General features: G+C 35.8%; 1 protein-coding gene and 1 pseudogene across 6 annotated transcripts in view; one reads left to right on the top strand and one right to left on the bottom strand.

Annotated features, from left to right (window-relative positions):
• FCHSD2 (FCH and double SH3 domains 2) overlaps positions 1–13,793 on the top strand; it is a 302,118-nt gene that overhangs the window by 29,235 nt on the left and 259,090 nt on the right. The gene's annotated exons all lie outside the window — the stretch shown is intronic.
• On the bottom strand, positions 8,609–8,752 carry LOC112866262 (U2 spliceosomal RNA; annotated as a pseudogene).

The raw sequence follows: 13,793 nt of genomic DNA, 5'->3' as shown, positions 1-13,793 counted from the left end.
GGCTCCGAGCCATCAGCCCAGAGCCTGACACGGGGCTCGAACTCACGGACCGTGAGATCGTGACCTGGCTGAAGTCGGACGCTTAACCGACTGCGCCACCCAGGCGCCCCGAAAACTGTCTTTAAAGGCATTTGATAATAACAGTTGAATCGAGTAAAATTTTCACAGTATTTCCATGTATATTTTCTTAGCCTTTATTAGATCTTGGTAGGAATCCACGGAACATAGGACCATCTTTTCCCTGGTTTTTATAGCTGGACTCAGTTTTTTTGAAAGTTAGAAAACAGATGTCTTTCACTTGAGATTATTTTAAATAATTGGGGGTACACTATTTTCAGTGCCTACCATGTCCAGGCATTGTGGACGGAGTATGGTATCTTGTTTCAAGAACTACTACTTAGAATAGATACCAAAGAAGGGGTGTAAGATTCAATGCCTTGCACATCTTTGAGTCTGGCTGATTAGTGTAGGAGTGGAAGAAGATATGTGATCTGGAGTTTCATGTTTTTTTCAGATCCAGGCTTGTTGAAGGATTGTGTGAAACACTGAACTTCTAGGGAATCTCTTAGCTCTTCTGATAATTATATCAGGTTTAGGTTATATTTTGAGATACTTCCATAGTCAAAAATGCCTCTTCTGTCTTTTTTTTTAATGTAAATTAAGATCAGGCAGTTTTGTGCTAACTGAAGGATGTAATAGTTTCTGAATAGCTTGTCTTGCTATTCTGACCACCTAACTAACTATGTTTATTTTTAACTTTTTGGCGTGTACCTAAAATAAAATATACTCCACAAATAGCTTAGAATCAGCTTATTTTGGGTGAATGAAAATACTTTATATTAGTTAGTAAACTCACTGTAATAAAAAATAATTCTTGACATGTTTGAAATCAGTAAGTTACAAAAGTTATTGAAATGTTTCTTACCTAAAAAATAAACTGCTGTTAGTGAATTACATTGCTTCATTTTGTATAGCTATATGGATGAGGACAGATATTTTTCTGAAGAGAATAATAATCCTAAATTTACTTGCAGGAAAATACCAGATTTTCAGAGTTCCATAGTTTATAACAATATAAAGAATAATAGTAACAAATTATAATACTTTGTTAAAATTTAAAAAATGGATTTGACAATGCATGTTTTGTCAGTGTGGGGTCTTTTGTCATTGATCTAGGTCTAGTTTTGATATATTAGTACACATATATTAAAATTCTTCAAACCTCCTGTATGTTATACATCAGTAACATTGTAAAGAAAGAGAAAGCAAGAAAAAAGGCCTCAGAGTTTATTTTTATATAACTCTGCCAGGCAGAAGGCTGTGAAAGTTTTATGATGTATCTTTTAAATGTACAGTGTAATTCAAGGATAAAGAATAAGATGTTTCTTGCAGTAAAGATTTTTAAAGACAAGTAATGTAGTAAAAAATTATGTGTTAACTTTTATGTGCATTCTATAGAAATAGCAAAAATTTTCATTTGATTAAAATATTTGATATGTTTTCTGCCAGGATCTCGAAGGAATGTGTGTTCCACTTTAATAAAAGATTATCTGACTAATAATAAATGTCTCTGACCTTTTTTCCTGGCAAAGAAAACTTGGCATCCTTATTTGGGTCTTAAACTTGATATATCATAGATGAAAACTTTTAAAGTCATGGTGTTCAAAGGTGAACTTGATTACACAGATCTCCTGACAAGATGATTTTGGCAACTTGATGAATACCGACTAATCTTTTTAAAAATATTTTTTTAATGTTTATTTGTTTTTGAGAGACAGAGACACAGAGTGTGAGCAGGAGAGGGTCAGAGAGAGAGGGAGACACAGAATCTGAAGCAGGCTCCAGGCTCAGAACTATCAGCACAGTGCCTCATGAGGGGCTCAAACTCACCAACAGTGAGATCAGACCTGAGCTGGACGCTTAACCAACTGAGCCACCCAGGCGCCCTGTAATTTTTTTTACTTGATAATACGGTTTTAGGTCTTCTTTCTCCCCTAGGTCTTTTGTGTGTGTGTGTGTGTGTGTGTGTGTGTGTGTGTGTGTGTGTGTGTGTGTGCACGCGCCATGATCTCAATACTTTTGAAAAATGAAAGGACATAGTAATCTTCTATCATCATGAAATGTTTACTAACTTGACCTAAATACTCTTTGAAGGATGTTATGATAAAAAGCTTTGGAAGATGTCTTGTGACTCTCTTTATCTTAGGGCCTATTATGACAAACTTGACTTCAGTTTCTCTGTGATAAAATTATCTTTTTCCAGGTAACTCAATTTGAGGACATTATTTCTCTTTATTTGTAGTGTATCAAGAGCGAAAGGCAAAGAAGTTCAAAAATGCCCAATTAAAATAACTCAGTTGGTCAGCACATACATTTACTAGAGAAAAAGCAGCTTTATTTAGACTGCATTTGATCAGTCTGAGAGGTGATATCCCCCAACTTTTGTGATGTTGGAAAGTGGGTGGGAGAGGAAAGGATGGTTATGTGATGAGGAAGATGATAGAGCTTTTTCAGATTCCTGAATATTGCCATCACAATGTTATAACATTGTCTTCTTTGAAATATTTTGAATTCTCAGAATTAAACATAGCTTTAATTAAAGGTAGATGCCAAGAAATGCATTGTAGAAGTAAGAGTCACCTGTGTACTTTACAACACGGCAGATGCTTAGTCCTTCTCTTGAGATTCAGAGCTGGTAGATTTGGAGAGAGGCCTGCGCACATGCATTTTTAAAAGCATAGTTGGTAATTCTCATTTGTAAGTAAGGATGAGAACTGCTGTTCTAAGAGTTACCAGTTTAATATGCATTTCAGACTTTCTTCCTTAACTGAGGCATTCCAGGAAATATTTCCTTGGATAATAGATACTGCAGGAGAGGTGGATTTCCAAGATATATAAAATAATCAATTGGGTAATCAACTTTGAAAAATTAACAGTGGATTCTTTGTAGGTTGAAAATGTCAGTGAAATAATTTTTCAAGTTTATTTCACTTAAAAAAATGTTTATTTTTGAGAGAGAGAGAGAGAGAGAGAGAGAGCGCGCGAGCAGGTGAGGGGCAGAGAGAGAGGGAGACACAGAATCCGAAGCAGGCTCCAAGCTCTGATCTGTCAGCACAGAGCCCAACAAGTGGCTTGAACTCATGAACTGTGAGATCATGAACCGAGCTGAAGTCAGATGCTTGACCAACTGAGCCACCCAAGCGCCCCTCAAGTTTATTTTACTTTTAATGCATCTGTGTTGGGCAAATAAGACAGTGGTGGTTTGGCTTGTTATTAGGTGTTTTTCTCCCTTTTTATGTGCATAATTAAAAAACTACATATATAAATATATAAATTATTCTTTTGTTTTTGGTGAGATAAGGACAGATGAGTAGTTTTATAATATTTTGATTTTCAAAGTGTGTTGCCTGGATTAGTAGTACCAACTGGGAATTTGTTAGAAGTGCAGTTTCTTGGGCTTTATCACAAACCTGCTGAATCATACATTCTGGGAGTGGGACCTAGAAATCCGTGATTTAACAAGTCCTTTTTGGTGATTCTCATGTATGTTAAAGCTTGAGGGCCACTGTTATAATAGCTATTGTTTACAGTGTTGTTTTATTTTTTGCTTACCCAGTACTTAACTAACCCATTGTTCAATATTTGTTTCCAAAATTTTACTTTAGTTAATGCTGCAGTGAATATTTTTGTACATCACACCCATCCACACACCCACACAGGGTATCTAAAGATACAGACATTTCCTGGTCCTTAATTGTTAATTGTTAAGACTTTATTGTTTTAAGCTTTACAAGTTGGTTTTCTGTTTATAAAGTGCTTAAACATCTATTATTTCATTTAAATCAGAGCAACTTGAGGGGCGCCTGGGTGGCTTAGTCAGTTAACTGTCTGACTCTTGATTTTAACTCAGGTCATGATTTCATGGTTCATGAGATTGAGCCCCTCGTTGGGCTCTGTGCTGACAGTGTGGAGCCTGCTTGGGATTCTCTTTCTCCCTCTATCTCTCTGCCCCCCCCCCCCATCTCTCTCTCTCAAAATAAACAAATTAAAAAAAAAAATCTCAGCACTTGAGAGGTAGGTATTCACTTCATATAGGTGAGGGAACCTAAGCCCAAAGAGATTCACTAACTTGTCCAAGATCACATTTTTACATTTTTAAATATTTTATTAAAATTTTATGTTTAGAGTACTTTAATTTGGGAAGCCTTTTCTGTCCCCTCTCTTATTCCTTTTTTGTTATCCTTCCTCTGTGCAGAGTTGAAATAATAAACTATCTAGCTTAAGTGGGGCATAACAGAACAGTACTTGAAGTATGAGATGGGGGGAAAATTGCATTTACCAGAACTTCCTTCTGGGAAAAATGTGAGGAAAAAAAGGAGAATTGGAGAATTTTCTTGGTGCATGTGTGTGTGCTGAGCTCTGCAGCTTATTCATTGCTCTCCCTCCTTTTGGCAGCATTCTGCCTATTTTCTAAACAGACATGGAATAACAACAACACACTGGCTTGAGGAGGTGCCAGTTTAGCTTTTGTGGGGAGCCTGTGTTTTTCACTCTATGTGCTCCTGTAATGTCCTGTTAGACTATTCATTATACTGTATGTTGTGTGTGTGTGTGTGTGTGTGTGTGTGTGTGTGTGTGTACACTTTCCCTTCCAGACTGTGAGTTTTTTGAGAGCAAGACTGTCTTTTCTCTTTGTATATTTCATAGACTGGTACGTAGATGCTGAAGGAATATTTGTTATCGATTGAGACGTTGTTAACCATATCACTTTTTAGTAAATTTTAAGATAAAGTCTCCATTGTTGTTAAGCTCAAGTTTTATTTTCCTTTGTTTATCTAAAGAGTTTATACTACACTGTAGTACCTAATTTTTAGTGTAACATGCTGGTTGATGTTCTTATTTGTGTAACTATCTTTTTAGGATACATTTCGAGAAGTAGAGTTGATGGGTCAAACATTATATACTGTTTAAATGGTTGTTTATACTTGCTGCCATATTGCATACCCCTGCCCTGTGTAGGTACTTATTTCCAGACATGGCCACAGCATGTGGTATCATTATTCTAGTATTGTTCTAATATTGGGCATTCTAATAGGCAATAGCGTTACTGTTTAAATCTGGATTTCTTTGGTTATTAACAAGGTTGGATTTTTTTCTTGTTTGACTGTTTTACATTATTTTGCATGTTTTGTTAATCATTTGTCCCATCCTCATCCATTTGAGCTGCTATAACAAATTTCCACAGACTGGGTAGCTATAAACAATAGAAATTTATTGCCCATAGTTCTGGAGGCTGAGAAGTCCCAAGATCAAGGTGCCGGCATGGTTGTGTTCTCTCTTGAGGGTCCTTTTCCTGGTCATAGCTGGTACATTCTTGCTGTGTTCTCAAATGGCTGAAAGGGTTAGGGATCTCTCTGGAACCTCTTTTATGTGGGCACTAGTTTGCATTTATGTGAAGGGTTCCATTCTCATGACTTAAGTGTCTTCCAAAGGCCCCACCTACTAATACTATCAATTGGACATTAAGATTCCAATGTATGAATTTTGGAAGGACACAAACATTCAGCCCATTGCATGTCCATAGTTGAATTTTCTGTTTGAATATTGAAAGTTTTTGTTTTTTTTTTTTAGGCTGTTTGCTTTGTTAATTTCAAATATTCTCCTCCTCCCCAGCTTGTTTGTTTTTTAATTTTGCTTCTTTTTAATGTAAAAATTTAATATCAGGGCGCCTGGGTGGCGCAGTCGGTTAAGCGTCCGACTTCAGCCAGGTCACGATCTCACGGTCCGTGAGTTCGAGCCCCGCGTCAGGCTCTGGGCTGATGGCTCAGAGCCTGGAGCCTGTTTCCGATTCTGTGTCTCCCTCTCTCTCTGCCCCTTCCCCGTTCATGCTCTGTCTCTCTCTGTCCCAAAAATAAATAAACGTTGAAAAAAAAAATTAAAAAAAAAATTTAATATCTAGGTTGATCTATTCTTATGTACCAAGTATGTAAAAAACCTAATGATGTGTAAAAAACCTAATGCTACTGAAAGTTGAAAATAAAGCAGTAAAATATGTTAGAAAATACTTCTAAAGAGAGGGGCACCTGACTGGCTCAGTCAGTAGGGCGTGCGACTCTTGATCTCAGGGTTGTAGGTTTGAGCTCTACATGGGTTGTAGAGATTGCCTTAAAAAAAAATCTTTAAAAAAAAGAAAATACTTTTAAAAGGAGAAATGATATTCCCTTATTAGATGAAGTAGAATTGAACTTTTATTAATAGGGAAAAAGATACTTAAAGATAAATGGAATAATCCACCTGGAAGATCACATAAGCATAAAAGAGTACAAATTATAAAATTATAAGGAGAAATTGACAAATCTGTGGTCCTAGTGGGAGATTTTAATCTCAAATAAAAATATATACAAGATTTGAATTCCATAATTAATAAGCTTAGTTACATACATATGGAATTCTGTATTTAATAAAGAGAATATACTTTTCAGTTACAAAACTAGATTATGTAATTATTTATAAAGGAAGTCTCAACAAATCCCATGGAAATGATACCATACATTTTATGTAGTACATGGTTAAGAGGGCTCAGGAGCCAAATTCTGGTTCTACATTACCTGTATGACCTAGATGAGTCACCTAACCTCCTGTGCTTCAGGTTTCTCATCTGTAAAATGGAAATGATAATAGTGTGCTCCTCAGAGCTATTGTGAGGGTTAGAGTTCAGTACAGTGCCTTGCCATGTGGTAAGGGCTCAATAGAAGTTTGCAAACATCATTATTGTATTATCATATTTTCTGATCACAATGCAGTGAATGGGAATCAGTAATGAAGAGATAAACACCACCCCCCAAATAAAAGACAAAACCTTTATATATGCTATATATAAACCTTTACATATTTTATTACTCAGTAATAAAAAAGTGAATTATGGATATACACAACAATGTGGACAAGGAAAACATTCTGAGTAAAACCACATAAAGAGATAAACTGTATGATTTTATTTACATTAAGTATTAGAATAGCCAAAATTGGGGGACTTGGGTGGCTCAGTTGGTTAAACGTCTGACTTCAGCTCAGGTCACGATCTTACCGTTTGTGAGTTTGAGACCCGCGTCGGGCTCTGTGCTGACAGCTCGGAGCCTGGGGCCTGCTTTGGATTCTGCGTGTCTCTCTCCCCCCTCCCTCCCTCCCTCCCTGCCTCTCTCTCTCTCTCTCTCTCTCTCTCTCTCTCTCTCTCTCTCCCTCTCCCTCCCTCCCTCCCCAGCTCACGCTGTCTCTCACTCTCAAAATAAATATGAAAAAAAAAAAAAGAATAGGCAAAACTAATTTATGGTGGAAAAGAAATCAATACAGTGGTTTCCTCTGCAGTTTATGAGAGGGAATTGTCCAGGAAGGGCATGAAGGAACTTTCTGGGATGATGCTGTCATTCTCTATCTTGATAGGCATTTGGATTACACAGGTGTATATGTTTGTCACAACTCACATAATACATATATAAAATTTATGCATTTTATTATATGCATATTATATAAAAAGACTGAACAAATTGTTATATAATTGCAAAAAATGGGTAACAATTTAAAGTGCTTTTTAGGGAGATGGCTGAATAAATGAATAGTGGTATAAATGTATGATGAAATATAATGCAACAATTGAAAGAAATACATCTCTTGGGTGGATCTCATAGTCTTAACATTTACCGGAAAGACCCAAGTCGCAGAATGACAAAATACTATGTACTGTTGGTAGAAATCTGTATATTTAAAGTATAAAAACTTGGGTAGGAAGCACATGGTATTGGTCGTCTCTTAGAAGAGAAGGTGGGTCAGTTCTAGAACTGGTAGACTTTAGTATATTGTGCAGTTACATTTCCCCGAAATACATTTGAAGCAAATAAAATGTAAGTTTAACATTTGTGGTAACTACATGGATGTGGGTTTATATTTTTAGTTGTACTTCCATGTTGAAAAATGTTCACAGAACGTTAAAATCACTCCGTGGTCCTGTCATCCAGAGATGATCACTGTTGCTTTCTTACTTATCTTAAAAAGTGGTGTCTGGAGACACCACTCTCAGTTTGCATCTTTGCTCTATCAGTTTTATGTGACATGTATAAAGCAAATGTTGACCAAAGTAAACTTTTTAGATTTAAATTAGGTGTGTATTCAAATATATAAAGTTTTAATTTTAGGGAAATATTACAAAGCACTTTTAAGAATACAGCTTTTCCAGGGGCGCCTGGGTGGCTCAGTCGGGTAAGTGTCCAACTTCAGCCCAGGTTGTGATCTCACGATTCATGAATTCAAGCCTTGCATCGGGCTCTTTGCTGTCAGTACAGAGCCTGCTTTGGATCCTCTATCTGCACTGCCCGCCCCCCCCCGCCCCTTCCCCACTCACTCTCTCAAAAATAATAAATAAAAAAATTAAAAAAAAAAAAAGAACACAGATTTTCCAGTGGTGCCTGGGTGGTTCAGTCAGTTAAGTGTCCAACTCTTGATCTTAGCTCAGTTCTCGATCTCCGGGTCATGAGTTCAGGCCCAGCACTGGAATCCACACTAGGTGTGAAGCCTACTTAAAAAAAAAAAATAATAATAATACAGATTTTCCAGTAAATAGTAATAGATCTATGAACTAGGCTATAAGAAGTTCAGAGTTCTGGATATCCAGTGGTAGTTTTTAAATTTTCCACAGTACTTATTAAATTGATAAGAACAGATTCTACACTTGATTTCAGCCAAAAGCCTGAGAAGTGATCCACAATATTTATTTATAAATAAATTTGTTTATTAATCCTGTAAGATATTATTCTATCTCTGTCAAAATGTGAAATTCTTAGGCAGTGTTATGATTGGAATTGTAGTATTCTAGCCATAAATTTTTTAATTCTGCAGAAATTCAGTAACTTCCTATAGCTGTTTTCTTGTTACTGTACTCAAGGATTTTTTGATGAGGGGAATGCAGATTTAAGACCCTAACTGGAAGAAATTCTTGCTTCATTTTGTTTTTGATGTCCTTCTCTTCCACACACTCCCAGCTCCAGTAAGGGAAATTTGAAAATTGTATAAAATTCTTTCTTGCCTCAGTCACTTTTTCTGTGAATCAAAGGTGTTCTCTCCGTGATGTCTAAAGTTTCTCATTTCTCTGATTTTATGATTTTTAAGTAGTTCTGGAAATGTTTGGATGCAAATATTAGCTTGTAGAGAATCCTGTGAAGATCGAAGCCTTACTTTTACCGCTAACTTTACAGGTACTTATTTTACCAAATACCTTGTCAGATTTTAGAGTTCTGTAATACAGTGCATTTTCTTCATTTGGACTTAACAGATTTAAAAATTATTGTTAATTCTGGAATAGTCTATTCAGTCAACAAAAATTTTTAATTAAAAAAAAATCTTATGTTTAATTTTGAGAGTGAGAGAGACAGAAGGAGGGACAGAGAGAGAGTGAGACAGAAAATCTGAGACAGGCTCTGCACTGATAGTAGAGACCCCGATGCGGGGCTCGTACCCACAAACCACAAGATCATGACCTGACCTGAAGTCAGACACCAACCTACTGAGCCACCCAGGCGCCCCTCAACAAATATTTTTTAAAGTGATTGTATATATGATTGTGTAAAACTTATAAATAATTAAAATAATTTGGATTTATTAACACAATTCTGTAAGACACCTATTATGAATTTTTGTACCACATATTTGTAGCCTAATAGTAAGCATTAGCTGAGTTCTTTACATTTCCCAAAGTGCTTCTATATCCATTTATTTCACTTAATCTTCAAAACAACCTAGTAAGATATATGTGATTTGCAGATGTAAAAATTGTTGCTCAAAGAGATGAAGATACTTATCCAAAGCCAGGATTAGAAAAATTCAGGATCTCTGACTCCTAACCTATTCTCTTTCCACTTCCCTACTGTATTTTTGTTTCCGAGATCTTCTCTAGGGAAGTGAGATTAGTGAGGCATATGGTGATGCCTTATATGAAGGTGTACTGTAGACAGTGGAAGGGAAGGCAGTAAAATATGGAAATAATGTAAAATTGATTATTTGTTTCATTGTCCTTATTCTCTTTATCCTTGGCTTCATTTTTATCACCAAGTTTCATATTATTTATCATGGAAAATGTCTTAAATAAAATTGGTTCTAGGTTCTTTCCCCAGTTTCTCCCCCGACCTAACCAGAACTACTTACTAGCAATTGTGTGTGTTTTTAAATTGCTCTCGTCTGTAACTTGCCTCATTTATGGGGTGGAAATAGCCTTTTCTGGTTTCACAGGGTTGTTGTGAAGGGCAGAGGGGATAAGATGGGAAAGGACTCTGAAGATCTTGAAATGCTTTACTTAACAGGGATTATTGTTGCTGCATGTCAGTCTCTGTGGCTCAGTCCATTGCTGGCCTGCTTTTAAATGAATGTATTCTGTTGAAATGTAATTAAACTATATTAGAATTTCACCATTTAGTACTGCAACTCTCTTGCCTTACATTAGTAAGTTTGTACAGTCTTTTCTGATTAGGAGACGTAGAGTGAAATGGTGTCATGTTGTGTGTTATTTAATTGTACTAGGTATAAAGTGTGCAGAGGGTTTTTCACTAATGCCAAATGGCAGGCCAATTGACCTGCACTGGAATTGCAGTGCAGCTACTAGTACTTATATTACAGCCTGCATTTATTTTCATTTTTTATGTAATCTCTACACCCAACATGGGGCTCGAACTCACAACCCCAAGATCAAGAATCTCACGTTCCATGGACTAAGCCAATCAGATGCCCCATAGTCTAGCCTACATTTAAGATGAGCTCTGTGCATAGTGGGAAAGTGTGACTGTTGGGTCCTCTGAAGCTGTGTAACAGAAAACATTTCTTGATACTTTTTGCCTTGGCACTTGCACTGGTAGTATTTACTGGAACATTTGGCACCTTGTTTCAGATATTACAAAACTAAAGGATACTTTAATGAGGGGAACTTTTAAAGGCTTTTACAAACCTCTGGAGGAGGATTTGCTTGATTTGTGGGATTCTTAGAGGAATATCATGTCAAATTAATATGGCTTGTTATAATTAGATTTTATGAATATCTAAAATAAATTTGTGTACACTCTAAAGTAAAGAAAGCTGATGTTAACAAGCCCTTTTTTCTTTTCTGGCATATCTTAACTTTTTTCTTGAAAAGTATATGTATCTGTAGTTTATGTGTAAGTTCTGTATAGATTCATTTCAGTTTAATTGAGCATCTGCGTACCAGGCATCAAACTTAATGCTTGGAGGTACAAAGATATGTAAGAGAGATAGACACAAATGCAGGTATTTTTTTTCTACGTATGTATTCCCTATTTTATTTATTTTTTAATTTTAATTCCAATAAAGTTAACATACAGTGTTGTATTAGTTTTAGGTATACAGAATTGTCTGATAGTATATAGTACAGTATCATATATTAATATATAAAACATATGCTATTAGTATAGTATAATATAGATTCAACATTTCCATACATTACCCAGTGTACAGGTACACTCCTTTCTTAATCACCTTCACCTGTTTCACCTATTCCCCCACCCACCTTCCCTCTGGTAACCATCAGTTTGTTCTCTCTAGTTAAGCGTCTGTTTCTTGGTTTGTCTCTCTTTTTTTCCTTTGCTCATTTGTTTTGTTTCTTAAATTCCACATGTGAGTGAAAATCATATGGTGTTTGTCTTTCTCTGAGTGTTGTACTTCACTTAGCATTATACAGAGATATTTTCACTGTAATGTAGTTAGCAGTACGACAGATACATGCTTTGGGAATATAGCAGACAGATACTTGGTCCAGCATAGAGGTTCAGGCAATGATCCTAAACTAACTCGAAATCAAATCTTGTAACAATGGAAGCACTTTGACTTTTCAGAAATGATAAACCAAAAATTTTTTATGTCAGTCTTTTGCAGATTCTGAAGTGGTGTTACTTAATTTTTATTTATTTTCCACTTTTATGTTTTATTTACTTTCAACTTTATTGAGGTATGATTTGCCTGCAATAAAAATCATTTTCAAGCGTACATAGTTTGATTTTTTTAGTAATTGTATGTAATTAAATTATCACCACCACGCTCAAGATATGGAACATTTCCATCAGCTTAAAATGTTTTCTTGTGCCCTTTGATGCCCCAGCTGCAGACAGCTAGTGATCTTCTTTCTGTCATTATATCTGTGTCTTTCCTAGAATTCCTTATACATGGAATCATACTGTAGGTACTTTTGTGTTTAACATATTTTATTCAGTGTAATTTGTGCTCAGTGCAGTGTTTTTTGAGATTCATATTGTTGCATATCTTAATATTTTACTCATTTTTTATTGCTAAGTAGTTTTCCATAGTAAGGGTATATTGCAGTTTGTTTATCCATTCACCAGTGGATGGGCATTTCATTGTTTCCAGTTTTTAGCTGTTACAAACTGTTTACTTTTTTGGCTGCTGTGATAGTTGTGTACAAGCCTTTGAATGGACCTGTTTTCATTTCTCTTCAGTAAATACCTAAGAGTGTGATTGCTGGGTCCTTTATTTAATACATGTGTATTCACTTGATAAGAAACAGCCAAAATGTTTTCAGAGTAGCTGTACCATTTGGTATTCCTGTCAGCAGTATATGAGCATTCCAGTTGTACCATATCCTCATAAACACTTGATATTGTTAGCGTTCTTAACTTCAGTAATTCTAGTGGGGTGTTTGGTGGTATGTCATGTCATTTTAATTTGCATTTCGTTAATGACTAGTGATGTTAAACATCTTTTCATTATTGTTGACCATTTAGATAGTTTCTTTTGTGAAATGCCAGTTCACATCTTTTGCCCATATTTAAAAATTGGATTGTTTGGGGGCGCCTGGGTGGCTCAGTCGGTTAAGCGGCCGACTTCGGCTCAGGTCATGATCTCGCGCTTTGTGTGTTCCAGCCCCGTGTCGGGCTCTGTGCTGACAGCTCAGAGCCTGGAGCCTGTTTCAGATTCTGCGTCTCTGTCCCTCTCTCTGACCTTCCCCCGTTCATGCTCTGTCTCTCTCTATCTCAAAAATAAACGTTAAAAAAATTTTTTTTGAAAAAATAAAATAAAAATTGGATTGTTTGACTTCTTAATGTTGAACTGTAAGAGTTATTTATGCGAGCCCTTTATAAGATAATTTTTTCTCCTTCCTAGTGTGTGGCTTGCTTTGTCATTTTCTTAACTTGTGTCTTTCAAAGAATAAAAGGTTCAAATTTGGGTGAAATCTGCTTCATCAAATTTTTCTTTGCTTTTTTGTGCCCTGCTTAACATTTAGTGTCACGATCCATTTCAAGTTCATTGTTCCATCACCATTTGTTGAAAAACTTATCTTTGCTGCATTGAATTAGCTTTTGCATCTTTGTTGAAAATCACTTGGGGTGTGTGTGTGTGTTTTCATGGATACTATTTTGATTCATTGAGCTATTTGTTTATCTTCATGCCACTACCACACTGTTTTGATAACTATAGTCTTATTGTAAGTCTTGAAATTAAGTAATGTAAATCTTCCCATCTTGTTCTTTTTCAGAGGTGTTTTAGCTATTTTAGATTTTTTGTTTTCAATAGAAAGCTTATTAACTATTAACTTGTCAATTTCTTCAAAAGGCCTGCTAGGATTTTAATTGTGACTGTATTGACTCTGTTTTTCAGTTCCAGTAGAACTGTCATTTTAATAACATAAAAGTCTTTCAGTCCATGAATGTAGGGTATCTTTCCATTTATTTATTATTTAATATATTTAATGTTCCTTCACAGTGTTTTGCATTTTTCAGTGTCTTGGT

Source organism: Puma concolor, chromosome D1 (genome assembly GCF_028749965.1).
Source record: "Puma concolor isolate L17-30 chromosome D1, mPumCon1.1.hap2, whole genome shotgun sequence".
NCBI lineage: Eukaryota > Metazoa > Chordata > Mammalia > Carnivora > Felidae > Puma > Puma concolor.
The sequence above is the reverse complement of the archived record's forward strand: the minus strand, read 5'-3'. Positions and strand labels throughout refer to the sequence as shown.